At 36.4% G+C, this 22,017-nt stretch overlaps 1 long non-coding RNA gene across 1 annotated transcript; it reads left to right on the top strand.

Annotated features, from left to right (window-relative positions):
* The first annotated feature begins 945 nt into the window (after positions 1–945).
* LOC143274144 (uncharacterized) lies at positions 946–17,898 on the top strand. The gene is made up of 2 exons (XR_013052575.1): positions 946–1,126; positions 17,633–17,898. It is a non-coding gene; the product is annotated as an uncharacterized LOC143274144 (long non-coding RNA).
* The last annotated feature ends 4,119 nt before the right edge of the window (positions 17,899–22,017 follow it).

Here is a 22,017-nt window from a genome sequence, read left to right as displayed (position 1 = left end):
AATCCCTTCTTTGAAAATAATCAGCATTTGTAATGATCCATGCCTCTTCTTCAGCACCATATATATGGCTATTTTATTTTTTTAATCTCACATATTCTCCCATCTTGTAAAGATTAATTTTGTGTTTTCAACTAAGCTTAACCAAGGAATGCTTTTATAGATGATAAATATTCCTTCTGAATGAGTCTATAGGAAAGAATCATGTGGAAGAGATTACTATTTGAACTAGTGGACCAAGATAAAACTCATTCTCACTAAAGTAAAGGACCAGCTTCTAATCCATCAGGAACTTGAATAAAACAAAGAGACAATAGGGAGGTGAATCTCTCTCCCCCCGTCTCTGTCTTTTGTTATCCCCTCAATTTCTATTCTCCCCCGTCCGCTCTGTCTACCTCTACCTCCCTGAGATAGAGTATCCTCTTTCCTCTGCACTTAGCCATCGGATACTAGTTCGCAAGTCTTCAAAACTTCCATTGCATTATACCAACTGCTCTCCTCGTTTCTCCAGTGCTAACAACATATCAGGGAATAACTCATCCTTCCCAATAATGCCTTATTTTCTATATTAAATGTCCTCACAAGTATCCAAACATCATGGAGGATTTCCAGAGTCCCAGCTTAGCCTACATCTTAACAAGGGGATAGCTTGAGTCCAGAAATCCCTCCTGGACAATAAGCAAAGTTCTCATTGCTAAAAATCAAACATATTAATCAAATATCCTCTGCTAGATTTACAGTCTTGCTCAGTGGTATAGCAAACAAACAAAGCCATGGATTTCATTCCTAACACCACAGAAGAAATAAAGTTGTGCCTGATGCTGCAATAATGGCATGATTATGATGAAGGAAACCAACTGCTCTCTGATTGGATTTGAGGCTAGCTCCACAGGAGTGAGCTCATGTTTGATATTGTAAACCTTGTCTGTAGCCAGTGTTTAAGGACACCCTAGGCTCTAAAGGAGAAACTATTACTATTATTTTTTTTAGATGAATGTGCTAAACTACCTTCTAATATCTGTTCTGTATTCATGATTAGTGCTTCTCCCAGCCCTTGATGGAGAAACTTCTTGAAGCTGAGAACTGTTAACGCAGAAGTTCATAACTGATCACAAAGTGCCAACAGCAAGTAAGGGCATAGTGTGTGAAACTAAGTGTGAGGTCAATGCACCCACCTCCTAAGCTCTGGGAAAAGAGTATGGTAAGAATTTAAGAACTGGAGAGTAAGATAATATATCACAACAAATTTCTCACAGACATTACGCATGGATGTACTCATTGCAGCTCTGGTAAACCGCACAACACATCCCCTAAATTGGGCCTGTCAACAAAACATCAAGGGCTGTGTGGAGGGGAAGGGCATATGAGATCTCTTCTTGAGGTACTGTGGGCAGTTAATGATTTCTGGGGCAAGGGCATGCTATTTTATTCAATGACGTACTCACCAAAAAGTAGATCATTCTTTAGTAATTAACCTTCAAACTGTGAACATGTGAGAATTCATAATCAAATTCAGTGAATCCTATACAAGAAAAAAAGATGTAAGTTGAAGGAGACTTTTTGAGAAGTTTTTCAACGGAAGAGGGATAGAAATGAGAGAAATGAGGGTGAAAAATTATGAAAATATATTGTATACAGTGCAAAACTGTCAAAGTTAAAGAGAATACACAAGCATCTATTTACCTACCTGTCATATATTTATATTAATTTATTTTGTTTCTCAGAAGAACCTTAATACACCCTTTAATGCTTCACTTTCTGAGACTATCATGCTCTACACAATTGGTTTTCAAAATCTGTTAATTTGCATACCTTCTATGTTGTTTATAAAATGAACAATAGATTCATGTACTTATAAATGTATTTTTCATTTATTTTATGAAATGAGGCTATATTTGGGTAAATGACTAGATTCATATTTTTAGATTAAATGAAAAATTTATCCTCGATTTTAAAATATTGTTTGATAATACAGACAACATGTGTAGTATAGCATGCACATATATCATGTGTATGGCAACATTTATTCACCTATTTACTATTTGATGGGGAGTCACTTGTTTCATTTTTTTCCAGAAACATATACAAGTATCCATGCTCATGAAAAATAATCTTATGTATTTTAATCCTTTGTATGTAGGTAGTTTCAGATGTCATATTACTTAAATGAAGATCACTTAATTTTTGAAAATATTTTTAGCAATTTATTCTTCCACCAGCAAGGTATAAGAATCATGATAAGCAGCAGGTATAATGACCTGGGTTAATTTCTCTAATATGAATGAAGTGATGGTCACTCTAATTTAGATTTTCTTACCATTAGTGAAGTAGAGCATGTTGAGGTTCTCAAAGTTTTCTAACTTATTTTATTATTAGTATTTATTAATAAAGCATGTATTTTATTTATATATTTAAATTTTATTGAATAAATTTGGTTTTCATCTGAAATAGTGATCTGTATGATTGCCATTTAGTAAATTGTCTGTAATGACTTACTTAAAATACTTATTTTATATGTTACTTTTTCACATACATGTTATGTATTTCTAGATCTAATATAAGCATGTTTATCTTATTATCTTGTTTTATCGTATTTTCTAAAATCCCTCAAGAAGTAGAATGATCAGCAAAAATCCCCAGCATTTTTGCCCCATTTCTGTCTTCAGTAGAAATAGTTTTGTTTTTCACGTTTTAAAATGGAGCTTGTTAAGTGATTTTGACAATCTCTCTTACATGTAAGTGCTTGCTTCCTATTCTGTTACTGACAATTTTATTTGAAATGGCCTCAGATCACTTTTTTGTGTACATTTACAATGGCCATATGACTTTTCTATTGATTGGTGACCCCACAGTTTAGGTTGTTAGAATTCTAATAGTTCAAGATTCCTCTGTTGCTCTCCAGAAACACAACCATAATTTCCACTTACTTCTTCGTTACCCATAGTTGTATTCTATTTTTATTTAGAATTTTCATTTCTGCATGAATATTACTTGTAGTCATTTTTCCCTTTTCTAAGTCAACTTTATCAGTGGCAATGTAGTAATGATTTTATTCATTAATTAGTTTGTTTGTTTCTTTATTTCTTTTATGAGATAATCTAATCCAGAACCTTGCACATGCAAATTCTGAGCATCTGAAGTACTTCTATAACCAATAACTGATTGGCTAAATGAATTAGTGAGATTTCCATCTATGTGAGACCATGCAATCTTGGAAATTTCATTATGTTATTGTGCATTTTCAATTGCTGTTAGAAGCCTTTTATATATATTTTAACCAAGTTCTACAATTTTATGTTTTCCTTTGAAATACTCATTGTTCTCAAGGTTTTAAAACAGGACACTACTGTCCTCTGTTCTTATTATCCCTGTTTTAATTCACATTTAAAAAAGCATTTTTATACTATTTTTTCCAATGTCATTTCACATATTATGTATCTGTGTGACCTTTTCTTCAGATATTTGATAGTTTTATTATTTTATTTACTCCATGACGTTTACTTTAAGAAACATCTTTTGCTTTTATCTTTATTGGTTTAATATTCATAATTTTCCATTGTATTTCATTTTTTTAGAGCAAGGTCTTAGCAGCCACAGGTTGTTCCAGAACTTGTACAGTCCTGATTTAGTCTCCTAAGAGATGATATTACAAGCCTGGGCTAAGACATCCAGCTCCTTTGACAATTTGATATAGAAGAAATTAAAGAAACAAATAGCAGCAACAAGATGGCGAAATATGAGATTCAACTTTTCTTCCCCTAAAACATAACACATAGACAACTATTGTTAAATGCTTAATAAGTTTGGGAAGTGTCAAATATCCAGTTTTAAAACTTTAGACAACACCGCGGATAAATCAATGGAGAAGTACTGCACAGGCACATGAAAATACATGAGATGTTTGAACATAACTAGGACCTAACAAGAAACAGGGTCCTATCAATATAAGCCATCCAGTGGGTGCCACTCTGATCACCAGTGGCTTGCTTTTCAGAAAAAAAAAAAAACTAAAATGTTGCATCATTTAGAGAACTGAAAGTCATTTCTGGAGACATTCCCACACTGCCCTCCTGAGCAGCAACCACAATTGTGCCACCTTTTGACTATAGACAGAATCCCTCCCATTTGCCAAACATACCCCTAGTCCAAGAGCAAGAGGTGCTACAAGGACATTTAACCAATCTTGAACTGCCTTGAACACTAGAGCAACAATTGCTAAAGACTAGCCCTGCCATAGGCTTGAGAGCCCTGGTCTATGGTTAATACCCATGGTACAGATTCAGGATCCAGAGACACTCTGGTTAAGTAGGTAACGGCTCTTGCTGCCAAGCCTAATGACTTGACTTTGATCCTTGAGACCAATGTGGTGGAAAGAGAGAACCGATTTCCAAAAGTTTCCCTCTTGCCTTCACACATATAGCAGTGTGCTCATGTGTACACACATGCACACAAACATGCTTTCATAATATATACACACAAAACACAAAGACACACACAACATCTACACACAGAACAGATATAGTTTTAAAATTATAACAAATTGAGTCCATCTCTTCTCTTTTAGTGCTTTGTGTCATCAACCAAATTTTTAATAGCTACTTAAGCTCTTACTACAGCGCTCTGCCATACATATCACAGAGACCTGTTAAGCCATGTGTCAAAAGACACAAACATTCACTAATGATGACATCAGAGTGAGTAATTTTCACATTCTTCCAATGTGATGCAATAATAATAATACAATGAATCACAGTCCAGATTGCTAAGTGTTTGTACAAAGTAATATGACAGGAAATGGCAGAAAATGCTATTGCTGTGTATAAATATTTTTAGAAAGTTCACTATTGATGCCTCTAATTAAAGAAAAATCTAGAAATCTTAAAGTAGTTTTAATTTGCATTTACCTGATGGCTACTTTCAGATTTCAGCTTACCCCAGCCAGACTGGTCCGGGTCAATAAAGCTAATGACAGCACATGCTGGCAAGGATGTGGGAAAAACTTAATAATCCCTGGTGGGGATGCAAACTAGTGCCACTAAGGAAATCAGTGTGGAGGCTTCTCAAAAGCTCAAAAGCTGAAAATCGATCTACCACAAGATCCCAATATACAGCTCTTAGATATATACTGAAAAGACTCTAAATATTATTATAGATATTCTTGCTCATCCATGTTCATTTATGCTCTATTTATAATAGCCAGGAACTGGAAATAGCCCATATAGCCATCAACCTGTGAAGGAATAACAAAAACATTGTATAATTATACAATGGAATATTATACAGCTGTTAAGAAAATGGAATTATGAATATTTCAGGTAAATAGAGCTAGAATAAATTTTCTTGAGTGAGGTAGCTCAGATGTCAAAAGACAGATATTACATGTTGTTTTTTCTTTAAGCTTTAGGTATGCAGAGGTTGAGTATCTAGTAAGGGACCAGGGGGAAGGAGAGGATCTTCCAAGGAGAGGAAAATGAATATAATGTTATAAAGAGGTAAAGGAGAAACTAGAATAGAAGGATTAAATGGGGAGAGGGATGGGAAGGGAGGATAAAGGAAAGAATATGGGGATGTACACCTTTAACACTGATAGCCTTCTGAAAAGCTATGTGGGAAGCTACTACCACAGAAGTTCCTGAAATATGTACATAAATGAGAAAAATTTAAATGTGGTCACTATATAATGGGAGAGATAATGCCTTAAAGTAGAAAACTTATGCCACTGAATAAAACCTCCAGTGCCAAGAATGTTTACATCTTGTTTAATCATTGGCCAAAGAAATCTCATAGACCTTCCCTGACCAAATATCACAGGTTATTGCCAAAGTTATTGGTTAATCTTCATAACCTGGTAGTAAGGCCTTGTTTCTGGAGACATAACTTACTCACGTCATTAAACAATGAGAGATCAGCACTGGTGCCCACCAATCTCTACTGCCTAGCATTCATCATGCTGGAAAATATTTGCATGCTCCTACTGGAAAAGAAAGTTATCATCCATATGTGGTGGTATTCTAATTGTACTGAAATGTGATTTTGATTGTATGTTAATAAATAAAGTTGCTCGGGTGTCAGAGCTATTAGAGCCATAGACAGAGTGTGGCGGTGGTGGCACACATCTTTAATCCCATAGATCTCTGTGTGTTCAGGGATACAGCCAGCATTGGAGACATATGCCTTTAAGACCTGGAGGGCTGTACATACAGACAGTGACGAGGCAGTCATGTGTTTGGGTTTACAACCAATGAGAAGGCAGAATGACTATGAAACAACTTACACACAGGGAAACAGCTCTCTTTTGGGAAACTGGAACCACGGCAGGAGGAAGGGTGAGATTTTAGCTCTGAGCTCTGACCTCTTGGCTTTCTCTTTTACATTGGTTCTGTGTTTCTTATTTAATAAGACGGTTGGTTACTCCTACATCCATATCACTCAGCTACAAATGCTCTGACCTATAATTGCAACCTGCCTGTGAGATTATTGATATAAGAGTAGCACAAATTTTATGGAAGTAGCCAATGACTTTTGTGGTGATATTTTGTCTGTGCTTTAACAGATAAAGCTTGCCTGTAGATCAGAGTGAGGAGCTAAGCTACTAGTTAGCCATAGAAGCCAGGCAGTGGTGGCACACACCTTTAATCCTAGCACTCAGGAGGCAGAGGTAGATGGATTTCTGTAAGTTCAAGGCCACCCTGGGCTACATAAGATTGATTCAGTCTAAAGGAGAAACAGAGTCAGGCAGTGGTGACACACACTTTGATCCCAGTACTTGGGAACACATGCCTTTATCCCAGCACTAGGGAAATGGAGATAGGAAGTGATATGCCCGGGCAGAGAGAGGCAGGAGGGGACAGGAGCTCAGTCCCTTTCAGTGTGAGGGTTTGGTAGAGGCAAGAAGTGGCTGTGGCTTGCTCCTTTGTGTCTCTGATCTTTCAGCATTTACACCTATATTTGACTCTAGGTTTTTATTATATAAGACCAATTAGGATTTATGCTACAGACTTTTTGATTTGTTTTAAAGCCCACTCCATGAAACAGAACCCACTATATGACACTGCTAAATTGTCCAAGAACCTGAGACTAGATAAGTCATGGGCTTAAGGGAAAACCTACTATTGTTATTCTGCTAAAAAGACATAGCACTAAAATGACTCCTAATGACATTCTGCTATGCTCACAAAACAGAGAATTGTAGAACCTTCAGCAGAGAAGATTCTACTTGTACTTGAGAGTAATTAAAATAATGTCCTGAAATGGAACAATGTGGAGAGAGAGAGAGAGAGAGAGACAGACAGACAGACAGACAGACAGACAAACTTCAGAGCACTCATTCATAAATGTGATCAAACTCCTTCGCTCAAAATTTAAGTGTCTATGTGGAAAAGGAGGCAGAAAGATTGTAAGTACCAGATGTGATCGATCACTCCAAGGAAATGGCTACTACCAAACTCAACAGGACTGATACACATATAAAATCACAAAGACTGTGACAGCATGTGTAAGACCTACATAGGCTCAAGCAAGGCAACATCCCAGAACTGAGAGGCAAAGGTGGAGACAATTCCAGCCTCTAACCAAGGAGCTACTTGCTAGTGATACCTGCTAAGAAAGAGAATATCATTTGTCTCCAATGGAGTGTCACTGGGAATATTAAGAACACCCCAGGGCAAGTCCCATGTTCAGTAGTAGCTTGCAAACACAGACTTCATATTCTTTTTGATTTTTTTAGTTTGTATTTTTATTTTTGTTTATTTGTGCTTTTTATGAGAAATAGAGATGGATGATATGTGACAGCCAGACAGCTAGACAGATAACACATGAAGTTGGGTAAGTTAGTTAGTACCATGAGGAGGATCTAGGAGGAGTTCAGAGAGGAAAAAAATATGATTGAAATATATGGCATGGAAATGTTTAATAAAAAATTAATTATAAAAAACCAAAACCAACCAACCAAATGAAAATAATGTTAGAAAAATTAGTTTTAATTGAGTAGTCATATAATTAGATTACCTGGATTTGAAACCCACATATTCAAACTTTCATCATTTTGATCTTGGGAAAGTTACTTTCTTTTATAAGAATATTTGAATGGAATTGAATCATTATGGCTAACCCTACAAAAAATTCAAGTCCAAGTGGACCAAGAACCTTATCATAAGGCCAGATACCTTGAATATGATAGAAGATAAAGCAAGGAATATGCCTGACTTTATTGGCACAGGAAAGGGCTTTCTGCTTGGCACTGTGATAGTGCATGAAGACCAACAAGTAATAGTAATTCCAAACTCTTGAAACTAAAAAGCTTCTATACAGAAAAGTAAAGAGGCTTAAATAATTTCACCAGATATACATCTGATAGCAGGTCAGTGTTCAGAATATACAATGAACTAAGAAACTAAACATAAACAGACAATAATCTGAAATTAAAATTGGGCCATGGGACTATATAGAGAGTTCTTAAAAGATGAAAATACATGAGAAACATTTATAAGAATGTTTAATATCCTTAGCTTTCTGGAAAATGGCTATTAAAACTGCTTTGAGAATTCATCTTACTCCAATCAGAATGGTTAAGTTACAAAAGTCAAATGCCAGCAAATGCTGGTATGGATGTGTAGAAAGAGGTAGTTGCTTTTTGGATAAAAATAGATTCAATAACCTACTCTTTTATTCTATCATTTCTATATCTCCCCTTTTTATTTTCAAAACAAGATCCCTGAATCTAATTTCTGTTGTTTAGCATTTTTTGTTTTCCTGACCAGTATCCATAACAACTTGTACCCAACTCCCCTAAATGATGACAAACATTTGTAATTTATTTTTAGGAATGTGGGCTTAGTTTTCTAGACTATTTCCTGCTGATTGGGGGTGCTGGTAATCTTGGGAGGATCCTGAGAAAATTCAAGATTATTGGTCAAGTCCCGACTGGAGTATTCTGTGAGGCTGGATCATCTCAACAAGCAGCCTTGAAGCTGTCTGTATGTAGAACTCAGAGGAAGCTGCAACAGAGATGCTCTAAAGTGTTGGGTCACCTGGGCCATTTGATTGATCAAACTTGATTTTTCTCAACCCAGAATGAATCCAGAACCTCTCATTTCCTGTGGAAATAAAAACAGAACCTCTTTCCAGAAGTAGCATATCTTTTGACTTAAATTTTGAAGTCAAGGTATTTTTAAAATATATAGGTTGATTTAATCTAGCAGCTTTCATAGTCAAACGTCTCTTAGCAGTTATCATTTGTTCATTAGTAGTCAAAAAATTTAAAGACAACACAGTAACATAGTTTCCAGACTGTCTGGGTATTTTCCATCTTTACATGGCTTATTATATTTTTATTACTTACTCTATTCCCTTTTCAAGGACTTTATTTAAAAGCTATATTTTTTTTTAATCTAAGTTTGTCTATATATATCTCCCAAGCCTACACATATTTTTTGGACACACTGTGACCTGTTAGAGGCTCTTTTTTTCCTTAAGATTTTTTTTTATTCATTATACATACCAATCACAGATTCCCTCTCTTCCCTCTTTCCACCTTTCAGCCTTCCCCCACCCACTAACCCCCTATTCCTTCCTACAAGAAGGTAAGGCCTCCCATGGGGAGTCAGCACAACCTGGTACATTCAATAGAGGCAGGTCCAAGCCACTTCCTCTGCCTCAAGGCTGTGTGAGGTGTCCCACCATAGGTAGTGAGTTCCAAAAAAAGCCAGCTCATGCACAGGGATGGATCCTGGTCCTATTGCCAGAGGGCCTCTTAAGCAGATCAAGCTGCACAACTGTCTTGATTATGCAGAGTGCATGGTGCTGAGGCTCCACAGGTGTTGGTCTAAATTTCATGAGTTCCCACTAGTTTGGTTTGGTTGTCTCTGTAGGTTTCCCCATCATGACCTTGATGCCCTTTGCTCATAGAATCCCTCTTCCTTCTCTTCAACTGGACTCCTGGAGCTCAGCCTGGTGTTTGGTTGTGTATCTCTGCATCTGCTTCCATCAGTTACTGGAGAAAGACTCAATGATGACAGCTAGGGTAGTCACTGATCTGATTACTGGGGTAAGTCAGTTTAGGCACTCTCCCCAGTATTGCCAGTAGTCTAAGCTGGGGTCATCCTTGTGGATTCCTGGGAACTTCTCTAGCACCTGGATTCTCTCTATCCTCATGATGCCTCTATCATGGCATTAGAGGCTCTTTTTGTCTGAATCTGTCCTTATGGTGCATCTGTAACCTTTTCTGTCTGCATGAGCAAAAATAAAACCTGCTGTGTAACTTAGATCATCATGGCATGCTGTTGCTGGCTCCTCCCCATTGATTCCCTGAGAGTTGGGTCTCACGGCAGAAGTACGTTTACCACCATCTCTGAAAGCCATGTTTACTGCACAAACTCTGGGAAGTTTCTATGTCCATGCCATCACCAAGTAGCTGACCTGCTGCTCATAAACACCTTATAAGTGTTTGGTAGTAGGATCTCTTAAAAGAGCTGCCCATTTTTGCTGCTAGCACTGAGCCAGGAAGCAATCTCTGTTCACTGCCAGCAAACAGAAGTCATGCTTGACTCTGTTCTTATGTGTCTAGATTCCTTTTTTAATCTTTGTCAGGTTTTATGTGGAAATTTCAGACCCACATTAGAATTCTGTAAATGGACATTTCCTATCCTGACCATCCAGTCCCAAATAACTTACTCAGAGACTGAATATGAATTATAAATGCTTGACCAATAGCTCAGGATCATTACTAGCTAACTCTTACACATAAATTAACCCATTTCTAATAATCTATGTATTGCCATGTGACCCGTGGCTTTACCTATTCTCTAGCAAGTCTTGCTTTTTGTGCAACTGGCTGGCATCTCTCCTGACTCTGGCCTTCTTCCCATTATTCTCAGGTTGGCTTTCCCACCTAACTTCCTGCCCAGCTACTGGCCTGTCAGATTTTGATTACCCAATGAGAGTAATACATATTTATATTGTAGAAAAGGATTGTTCCACAGCAAACCTTCTCTTTCCCACACCAGGACTCTCCACTCTCTTTTGTATGGACCCTAGCCCATTATTGTAAAAAAATATGTTCATAGGTGTTTTTCTTCTGCTGGACTGAGCTGAGACTGATCTGAGGCTATTCCACTGGCTTACCAAAGAGACTCTCACACAGCCTGGCACTGGTAGTACCTCAAGAAAAGCCTGTCACAATAACAAGTCAATGAACACTTGAACGAAATAAGCAGCTTTGGAAAAGTATGCCTATCCTGTCTCAACCTTAGAAGCAGTTTTTATTCTTCATTATTCCAATTCTTTCTTAGTCTTTGGATGATATCCTCCCTATCACAAGAAAACGGAATCTTTCAAAGCAATGAGTCTCATTCTTTGTTAAAGGAATTGGCTCAGGTTCTTTGAAAATTTCATTGCCCTATATAAATGTTTTAGGGACTCAGAAACAAAAAGATCCAGGCCTATGAAAAGTGTAATGAGTCCCAGAATAGTCATTTGTGATGGGGATTTAACTGCTTTGTTTGTGAGTCTCAGAAAAAGAAAGAGATTACCTCCATCATGTGTAAATACCCCAGAGTCAATCTAAACTCTGCCTCACCATGGAAAGGCGTCATGGGGACATCAACAAACCTGTCAGCTGGTAAACAAAAAGGATGTTATTACTGCCAAATGTCCAGCTGAACAAACTGATTGGTTGCATAGGATTTAGAATTAATAAAAATGATCACAGATGCATTTCAAAATTGAAAAATTTCCCCATTGTGATTAAAATATGTGTATGTATATTAAATATTGTTGCTGAATATCTAAGCATTTATGGACTAGCAGGGATAAAAACACAAAGAGAATATACATGTCACAACTGTGAAAACATTATTTAGTTCATATTATTTTAGCACAAAAACTCTCAGCTGTTTCTCATAAATTTTCTCTTTGCTTAATTTCAGGTTTTTCAGTGTTATAATGTATTATTTTCCCACTACTAGCTTTAACAATTTTTGAAGCTCTATTTAAATGTTTAGGAAGTATAATTCTTCTCACTCATACACTACAATACTCAGAAGTGATATGATATTACGACCATAGTTAAGTGCCTTAAAAATTAAAGGAAATTCATATTGTTGTCACTGGTGAAAATACTAGTCAAATATCAACTGTGTAAGAAAATATTCTTAAATGCATTTGTGTTTACTCAACAAATGTTTCCTAAAAGATTTTCCTTGAAGCAAAGCAATTTAATTTTCCTATTCATTTTATTCTCAGTGGTTATAAACTTAATTAGCTTTGTGTGCTTCACATTTATTTGCATTCATAATAAATTTAATCTTTTCTTAGCACAACTTTTTGAAATCAAAATATGAACTAGAAAGATGTAAGTTTGATGAGCACAACAGGATCAGTAAGCAGTCACAGCAATGAGATGGTAATTGGTGTCTGGGTGTTTCTATTCATAGCAACAATGGAATATCATAGCTCTGTGTCCTGTAATGTTCAACAACACTCTGCTAGATCATTTGTTATAATGCCAATTATATTGTACTTGAAATTCACAGGTATTTTAACAGCATAAAGGTACAGGGACTGATTAAAAAGCCAGTGTCTGGTAACAGAGGCAGCATGTAGAATTGAAGTGATATATTTTTTGCCAAACTCTATTATCTTAAAATTTGAAGTTCAAAATGAGAAAGTTCTGAAGACTTTACTGTCTTGAAATATGAGTCCAAATAAAGGATGAAATTATGTCAGTTTTAAGAACATAGGTACAATTGAAAACAATCATATTAAGAGAATAAAGACACTCTCAATGACACATATAATGTTTTCTTTCATTTGTGGTCCCTAGATTTTATGAAGATAAATAAAAGCTTGCATGTATATGTGACCTGAAAGTAGAAGTAAAACTGTCAAAGGCACTGTCAACATAGTGTTTTGTTTAGATTTTCATTCAATATAAATACTTAAAAACAAAATTCTACTAAAATAAATCACTCTATTTCTATCTTGTTTGCTTCTGTTATATTTCTGATTGTAGAATTTTGAAGATGGAGTGTCACTTTTTAGCCACCCTGGACCATAACTTACTCTGCAGCTCAGGCTGGCCTAGAATTTGATGCGATTCCTCTGTCTCAGCTTTACAAATGTTGACAATAGACATGTGGATTGCCACATTTGGATCATATTTTTACTTAAAAAATAAATTTGATTATTTTTATTGAAGATTTGTGACACTTTCCTTATTCTTTTATTGTCAGACAAATAAAACATAACAGTGATGCAAACTAGACATCCTCAGGTAGAAGAATAAATTGAAGTGTATGCCTCTTATCCTGCACAAATGTGTATTCAAAGTGGATCAAAGACTTTAATGAAAGACCCAAAGTTTTGAAAATGTTCTATGGAAACATTTCAAGATATAGTCATAGACAAGAACTTTGTGAAAAAGATTATAAGGATTGTATAAGAATAAATAAATGTATTAAACTGATTTCTAATGACAAGCATTATACTTATAGATTAGTATTTCTCTCAAACATCATGAGATAAACTTATGGTTGTAGTAGATGATGATTAATATAGACTCACAAGAGGTCAGTGTGCACAAAGTAAAACCTGAAGAATTTTAAGCCCTAAATGGAACATCTATATCCCATCTCCTTCTTTCAAGTCTCAAGGATCATTGTAGAAGAGTAAGAGCCAGAATTTGTGACTACAGGGAAACAGTGATTACTGGATATAGCAGGGTAATTGCACATAATAACTAACAGCAGTTGTGACAATGTGGTGCTGTGGATGATAATGGTAACCACCTATGTTTTAAACACATGGTATCTAGTCAGTGGCTGCTTGAGATATTAAGAAGTTTGTGTTTGTTGGAGGAAATATACTACTGAAGGCAAACTTTGTTTTGAAAGATCCATGAGATTTTTAGTTAGCTCTCTTTGCTTCTTTTGTGGATCAAGATGTGAGCTCTCAGCTGTTCCTGCCACCATGTCTTTGCTCAGCCATCATGGACTCTAACCCTCAGAAACTGTAAACCCAATTCAATTAAATGGTTTCTTTTGTAAGCTGACATTTTTTTGAGGCATGTGGAAGACATTGGAACTTTAGGGTCAGGGCTAATAAAGCAACTCTATGCTGTAAGTGGAGTTTTTAGTCATCATTGTGTTTGGAGTTCGGAAGACAGTAGTGCTGAGACCAATGTGGACTGTGTTAGCCCAACTCAAGGGATTTCAGATAGGAACAATATTGGTAAGTCGACTGGAGACCATTCTTGTGACATTTTGGCAAAGAATGTGGCTGCTTTCTGCCTTTGTCTTAAGAATTTACCCATAGTTAACTTAAAATTTTTTGGTGGAAGAGATCTCAAGAGAGTCCAATATTGACTCTGTGGCATGGTTACTAATAATTACTCTTACCCAGGTCTGTAATAAAATAACAAGTTGGGCAAAAAGAAATACAAAGTGTATAGTTTGGAGACCAAAAGGGGCAGATTTAAAACTGAAGCCAAAGCTTGTGCTGAAAGTCATAAAGACATTAACAAAAGGCCTGGTTCACACTGGAATAATCTCCAATTGGTATTTATTTATGGAGTGTTAGAAAGTGTGGCCTTGATGGAGGAAGTGTGCCTTTGGAATAGAATTTGAAGTTACAAAAGACTCATTCCATTTTGAGTTAGCTTTCTCAGTTTCCTACTTGTAGATCAATATGTAGATCTGTTCCTGCTATCATCTCTGCTCTGCCATCACAGACTCAAACCTATAAACTCAATTAATTACTTTCTTTTGTAAGTTGCCTTGGTCAAGGTGTTTTCTCAAAGCCAGAGAAATAAATTTACATCACAGTTTCTTTTTATGTTGTTGTGATAAAATGCTTTAGCAAGAACAATGTAAAGGGGAAGGGATATATTCACTCCAAAATTAGAGGTTTTACCCCATCATTGTAAGCAGCAAGAATTTGAAACAATCATATTCACAGTCAAGGTCCCAGTACTTTTCCTATCAGTAGTCTATGAGAGTTCTAGGTGTTGAATATCCACACCAACCCTAGATAGGAACTCAGTTTTATTTCCAGCTGTTTGCCTAGAAGGATAATGCTATATGACGTGGGTTTGTTTGTATTTCCATAAATATTAATAATGCTGTGTCTATTAATGCTGTTATTATCCATGGTTTGAATGAGAATGGCCCCCCCAAAGGCTCATTTTATGAATGTTTAGTTCCCAGTTGGTGGACTGTTTAGGAAGGATGAGGAGGCGTGGTCTTGTTGGTGGAAGTGTTTCACTGAGCTGAGGATTCAAAAGTCCGCACCAAGCCCAGTATTGCTTTTACTCTGGTTCAGTCTTGCAGATAAGATGCAAGCTTTCAGTTTCTACTCCAGCACTGTGCCTGACTGCCTTTCACCATGCTTTCTCCTACACTGATCAAATACTCACCCTCTAAAACTAGATGAGCCCTCAATTAAATGCTTTCTTTTATAAGTTGCCTTAGTTATTGTTTCTAATCACAGCAAAAGAACAGTAACTAAGACAAGTATATTATTTATCTCTGTCTCTCTGTTTCTCTCTCTCTCTCTCTCTCTCTCTCTCTCTCTCTCTGTGTGTGTGTGCATGTTGTGTATGCACATGTGTGCACAGGTGTATGTGATACATTTTTTTTTTTATCAAAAACTTTCAATCGAGGACAAAACATAAACTTGCTTAATAGGATGCCTTCTCAAAAGCCAAGTTAATACTATAGTGAATTCAGACATACTAAGTACACCACAGATTAATTTTGCCAATTTTATTAGTCATTTTTCTGAAAGAAAAGAAACATTGTGTTTAATGATGACCTCAGCATTACAGAAGTTTTTGCATAAGCACCTAAAAGTGCTGCTTAAACCTGAGATGTAACTCCAAGGTAGAGCAGTTGCCTGGGATCTTCGAGGCCCTGGGTTCAGCCCACAGAACTGGAAAATAAAACTCTTCTCAGAGAAAAGGTTTGTGTGTATGTGTGTGTTTAAATTTCAAAGCCATAATGAAATCAGAGAACATTTGTTTGGAACCTCAACACAAAATGGATTATCTAAAAGGGCTACTTATAAATGCTTCATTAGCATTATTGCTTCGTAAGTGGAGGATTGAATAAGGACATAGTCCAATTGACAGGCACAGTATTTCATGTCCAATCATAAAATGGATGATACAGGCAATCAGTAAGAAAGTACTTAGCAGTTAATTCCAGGTATGGCAAAAACATGCTCACCTAAGCAATTCAATGAGGGTGATAATTGTACAAGGTGATCTGTGTGTGCATGTACATGTGCCTTGTGGGTCTACAGAAAGGTCTCTGCACAGCACACAGGTTCTGGAAGGTGTACAGACTGCAAGTTATATGCATATTCTGTTTGAAGAGGTAGCACTCAATTGCTCTAAAAGTGTGTAATACTCCAAGCCCCAACTTTGGAGCTGCCATTGTCTCATGTAAGTGCAAATGTTTGATGTTCAACTTGTCAGTTCCTGGCCATCTGATGGATATGAATGAACACTTCTGTATTGGAACTGATGTTTCTTTATTGTAAATTGGGTTGAGCATTTATTTCTGCTTTATACTCTCTACATAGGGAATGTCCATATTTCTTGCTCATTTATTCCTTAGAGCAATTGTTTATTAATAATGTTTTTTTTAGAATAAATCTCTGTGAACTAAACTTCTATAAAATCTTGATATTGACTGAGTTCAAAGATAATTGAAGATTTGTGAAAATTGTCATTGAGAAAACAGTCTTTTATACAGTAGTAGGCCATTAGTTGACAATCTCATGTCTCCTAGTCTCATAGTAATGGTGACAGATTATATGACAGTTGCCTCCTCAAAATTTCTCTTATAAGCAAACTTGACTTAATATTTATTTATTTATTTTTATTTTATGTGTATGAATCTCTGACCTGCACACATGTATATGCACTATGTGTACATCTTGTGTTAGGTTGGAACTGGAGTTATGGATAATTGTAAGCCACTATGTGGGTGTTAGGAACTGAATCTGGATCCTCAAGAGCAACAGGAACTCTTAACTGCTAAACTCTGTCTCCAGCCTGCAGCTAAAGGCTTTCCTGTGCTAGCCTGGCACCAAGGACCCCACAGCTGCTTATAAAATAATCACTCAGAAACTTATATTAATTAAAACTGTATGGCCTAATGGCTCAGGATTCTTGCTAGCTAAATCTTATATCTTAAATTAACCCATTTCTATAAATCTATACCTTGCCACGTGGCTTGTGGCTTACTGGTATCTTTACATCTTGCTTCTCATCATGACAGTGGCTGGCGACTCCTGAATGAGCCTTCCTGTTCCCAGAATTCTCCTCTCAGCTTGTCCTGCCTATACTTCCTGCCTGGTTACTGGCCAATCAGCACTTTATTTATTAACCTATCAGAGCAACACATTCACAGCATTCAGAGCCATATCCACAGCACCAGCCAATCCCTGATTTTAACGAAAGTGAAAATACATAACAAAAAGCTTGTATATTTTGTCTCTTTCTGCAGAATAAGTGCCATACAAACTTGTGTCTCTGCTTTGAAATTTGGAAAAACTACTGGTATAGTGTTGGACTTGACTGGGTTGTATGTTTGACACTCACTTACCTTCCCTTTCTTCCTGGAACATGTGACAGGAGATGATGGAGAAGGCAACACTGTGACTCTGAGGGAGAAATCCACATACCAAGAGATGCTGTGAGGACAGATGCAAGAAGTTTTGGGTGCTGAGGGCATCAATCAAGAGCTGTGTCAGTTCTGGGGTATTAACATCAGAGCTAAATCTGCAGATGAATCACACGCTCTTTCCATGTTTTGCTGCATGTGGCTTAACACATTTCTCAGGAGCTATATGAACCTTGATTTTGCATGGGATGGCAATAAATTCTGATGTAACATGAAATTTACTTCTTATGAAGTTTTGTTATATCTTACATAGTATATCTGTGTCAATTACTTTAAAATTATTTTGACAAAAATACTTGAAATATTGATTATAACTCACGGCTCCAGACCATTCAGTTATTCCATGCTTATATATATAAATTTGTGCAGAACAGCAGGTAGGAGAGATTAGTCTTCACCTCATGTTGGAGAGAAGGAAAGCAGTGTAGACTAGGCATAGTCTTCAAAGGCATGACCACCACCACTCCCTACCTCCTAATAATTCCTGAAACTTGATTTCAAAGTAGTGCTCTTGGCTGGAGACTAAACAGTCAATATTTAAGACAGTATGGGATATTTCACATTCAAACTATGACAATATACAAATTATTCTTGCAGAATACATACAATACATTATTTTAAAATGTTTCTATTTGGAATTAAATGAATTTAAATAAAGAATAGTTTTAACAACAAGACTATGAATCCAAAGTGCTTGAGGGTTGGCAGAAGTAATTTCTTCCTAGATAGATTTGAAAGACCTTCCTGGTAAAGGGATGATTAAAACACCCAAAGAAGGGAGAAAATGCCCCTATAGCACACAGAGGGAGGTTTTGAACTCCTCATCAATAAGGGTGCAGAGACCCTATTCTTTTGTGGATTAAGTCATACATGTATGCTTAAAAAGGAGCCTGGAATTAGCTGTCTTTATGAACTAGAAAAGGTCAACAAAGCTTCCACCAGGCATATGAATATCCTTTTGAGCAAGGTCAGTGTTGGAGCAGTTGTAGTCTGGGAGTCTGAATTTAAGAGGCTTTCTTTTCTGTGTGTGGATTACGAAAACAGTCTCTCCTCAACGCATCTCTATTATGAGCTCTACACTGTGAATCCACTCCTTGATGAGCAGGACATGTCAGTGTGATGTCTTGCCTTGTCCTTTGCTTGGAATTCTCCGTGTGCCCACCATCAGCACAATTCTGTGTCTAGCCCTTAATATAAGCCCCAGTTCGAAAATAATGGGTATGTGTTTATAGATGTCTCAGATTATTATGCATGTCTAGTCTTTTGAAAATTTTGTCAATTATGTCTTATTTTTCCTCTGGCTCTTCTTGGGAGGGAGGAAAGGAAACAGGGAAGTGATATAATTACATTTTAATTTAAAAATAAAAGGAATTAAAAAATAAAAGTATGAACATTAAACATTTCATTTAATCCTTTTTCATTAAAGTGGCTTTGTTTCCCTGGGGGATGGAGAATGAGCTCTCACACATCTTGATTTTTGTCCTTGCAGCAAGTAGTAGGCAATGAGCAGATGACTGACTATTCTCACTTAGCCCTGGCCACAGGACTCCTTCCTTGTACCTCCTTTCTCTTACATGAGGTAGTTATTAGGAGACATTGGTACTTGCTACGCTTACCCCTTCTAGAAACATCACTGATGTTTTAGTGCCACTTGTGAGTTATACAAACATTTTAAACCCAACTATGAAGCTGGGATTGTAAATTCTCAGGCTGTGAGGGTCTTCCTTCCACCATAGTTAATGCAGCGGCAGGAAGGATAGAATAAAGAATTTTACAGTCGCTTGGTGTGTCCTAGGAGTGGAGCTGGAAGGAAGCTCATAACCCTGCTCTCTTTATATATACATCTATTAAAAAAGCAAGCAGACAAGCAAGTTCAAGAGGTCTAGGGTGGAGATTACTGACTCGGCTGGTTCCTGCTGGTGCTGACCTGCTGAGATAGGGTAGTAGGTCACACAGTTATCCTCACCATGCTCCAAGGAGGAAGCCTGCTGTGGCTAAAGTCTGTGTTCTTATTAAATATATATTGTATGGGGCCTCTGTTGGTCCTGTTAAACCCCCACCTAGAATAGTTGCCCGTAAACAGCAGTTACATTAATGTCTCCATAGGCACCTCCCAAGTAAAACTATACTGCACTGACCTAATGGGCAGCTTTTGTTGTTTTTTTTCCCCTTTGGCACAGACATAAATGCTCACTTTTCATAAAAATGTACAATATTAGTAGGTGTTCATAAAACTCCAAGAAACTACTTTGAGAACAAATTATTGTGTATGCTGTTGTCAGTCTTGATCAATTCTTGCTTTTTCTATTAAGAACAAGAGAACCAGGGACCTCCAGTTTCCAGGAAGGTCTTGACTTTTTATATAGAACCTGAATGTTCTTTGAAAGGAAAGCAAGAACAGCTGAACTCTTTCTTAGCATATATAACAGGTTAAAATGGTGCAGGATAAACTGTTGACTATATCCGACTTAAGGGAGATGGTTTATTTAGAGTGACTTTAATTGAATCTTTTTCCTACCACAGGGAAATGAAAACTGTGGTGATAAATATAAAATGCTTTTAAATGGAGTCATTTTGTAATCGAGAGCATGACATTGACTTACTATAGCAGATGTTTCTGATTCCAAATTCAAGAATCAATATATTTTAAAATCACTGCAAACCTCTAAGGAACTGTATGCCAATAACTGATCTAAAAACGCATATTGTGCTGTTTAAAAGTATTGATGTTACAAAAATAATACTGTGACATAATAATAATATAATAATAATTCATAACAAAGTGAATGAATTATTATCACCTTAATATTTGTGATTTATTTATAGTACTATTATTTTTAAGGACTATCATTTATAATTACTATATAGCTCTGATAAAATCTTGCTAAGGTGGTGTTCTTTTTCCTTCATTCTTGCCATATGAACCATTTGCTTCAAAAATGAAGCTATTTTATTCCTTGTCATCACACAGCCATAAAAATTGCAAGCAGTCAGAGGTTAGCAATGGCTGCTTTGCAGACCCAAAGCAAAGCTTAGTAACAGATTTTCAAAGCAGTTCAAAGAGTCCAGCTTCCATCTGTGTTTGGTGAAGGATGCACAGACCTTGGGGCATCTGAGACTCAGCTTCATCTCTAACACTTGGAATAACAAAGGTGTTAGTTTTCAAAGCTGCCGTCTCCCCTCCTGGGGTGGCTCTGCAGATCCAGTCCATGGAAAGTGGGAGACTTCAGAGCAGGCATTCTCCTTCTAGACTTTGCCTCCTTCTGGGAGATCTTTGGAGGGTGTCACAATGGTGGCCTCCTGAACATGGGTTATTGCCAGTAGAGGCCATGAACTAATGAACCTTATAAACAAATTCCTTCTGAGTTTTTGAGCAAATTGCCCACATAGAAACAGCCATTTCTTTTCTTCCAGATGAGGGGTGCTATTTAATCAGGAGAAAGTAGAGGGTGCTCTCTACCCACGATACAGTGATGAATGCAGAATGAATATCAATTCTTCCTTTGATTCAATTGCATTTCAAAAACCAAAGCAAGGAATTGCTCATGGAGAAAGAGCTAAAATTTCTGTCTTTGGTGTGCTTCAAATGAGTGTAAGATTTCAATGAAAACAGATCTACAGCATATGCGTTCATACAAATACAATCTTTCCTGACTTTGTTTAATATCGCATATATTGGTTGTCTAGTATCTTGACATGATGTCTTCATGAAGATAATCTAATGAAAATCTGACATCCAGTTAGCAGGCTATTGTAGAAATGAAGATATTTGTGATTTTTTATGATAATATTTGTCATTCAAACCAGGATGGAAAAGTCAAGAAGTCAAGTTCATTTTTACATGGTAATTCTTTCACTGATTTATTCTGATACTTCAAAAGACCTCCTGAACCATATTCTCAGTTCCTTTCAGGTAACTCAAAACAATACCAAATTATTCTCTACTGAACCAAATTCTAGTAACCATAACAAGTAGTTTTGAGAATATGTCTAAAGCATATATGTATCAAAATTATTGCCTGATATTTTTCATAATAGCCATCTCTTTTTATTTTGAAAGATTGCTAAAAATGTAACTTACTATGAGGAAAATGGAGTCAATGATACATGTAATAACATTTGTGTATAAAAATTATGTCCTTATGTCAAGTCTGGTTGTTTTTAGAAATAACTTGCAATGAAAAAAGTAGCATGATAATTTAAACTAACAAGTAAAATATACATTTACTTAATAAAAATAACAGAAATCTCAAATAGAAAAGAAAATCATACTTTCAACATCACAATTTAAAGTATTGTTTTCATATGACAAACCATTTTGTCTGTAGTAAAAAAA

Source organism: Peromyscus maniculatus, chromosome 7 (assembly GCF_049852395.1).
Source record: "Peromyscus maniculatus bairdii isolate BWxNUB_F1_BW_parent chromosome 7, HU_Pman_BW_mat_3.1, whole genome shotgun sequence".
Classification (NCBI taxonomy): domain Eukaryota; kingdom Metazoa; phylum Chordata; class Mammalia; order Rodentia; family Cricetidae; genus Peromyscus; species Peromyscus maniculatus.
This window is presented reverse-complemented; position numbering and strand designations above follow the sequence as displayed.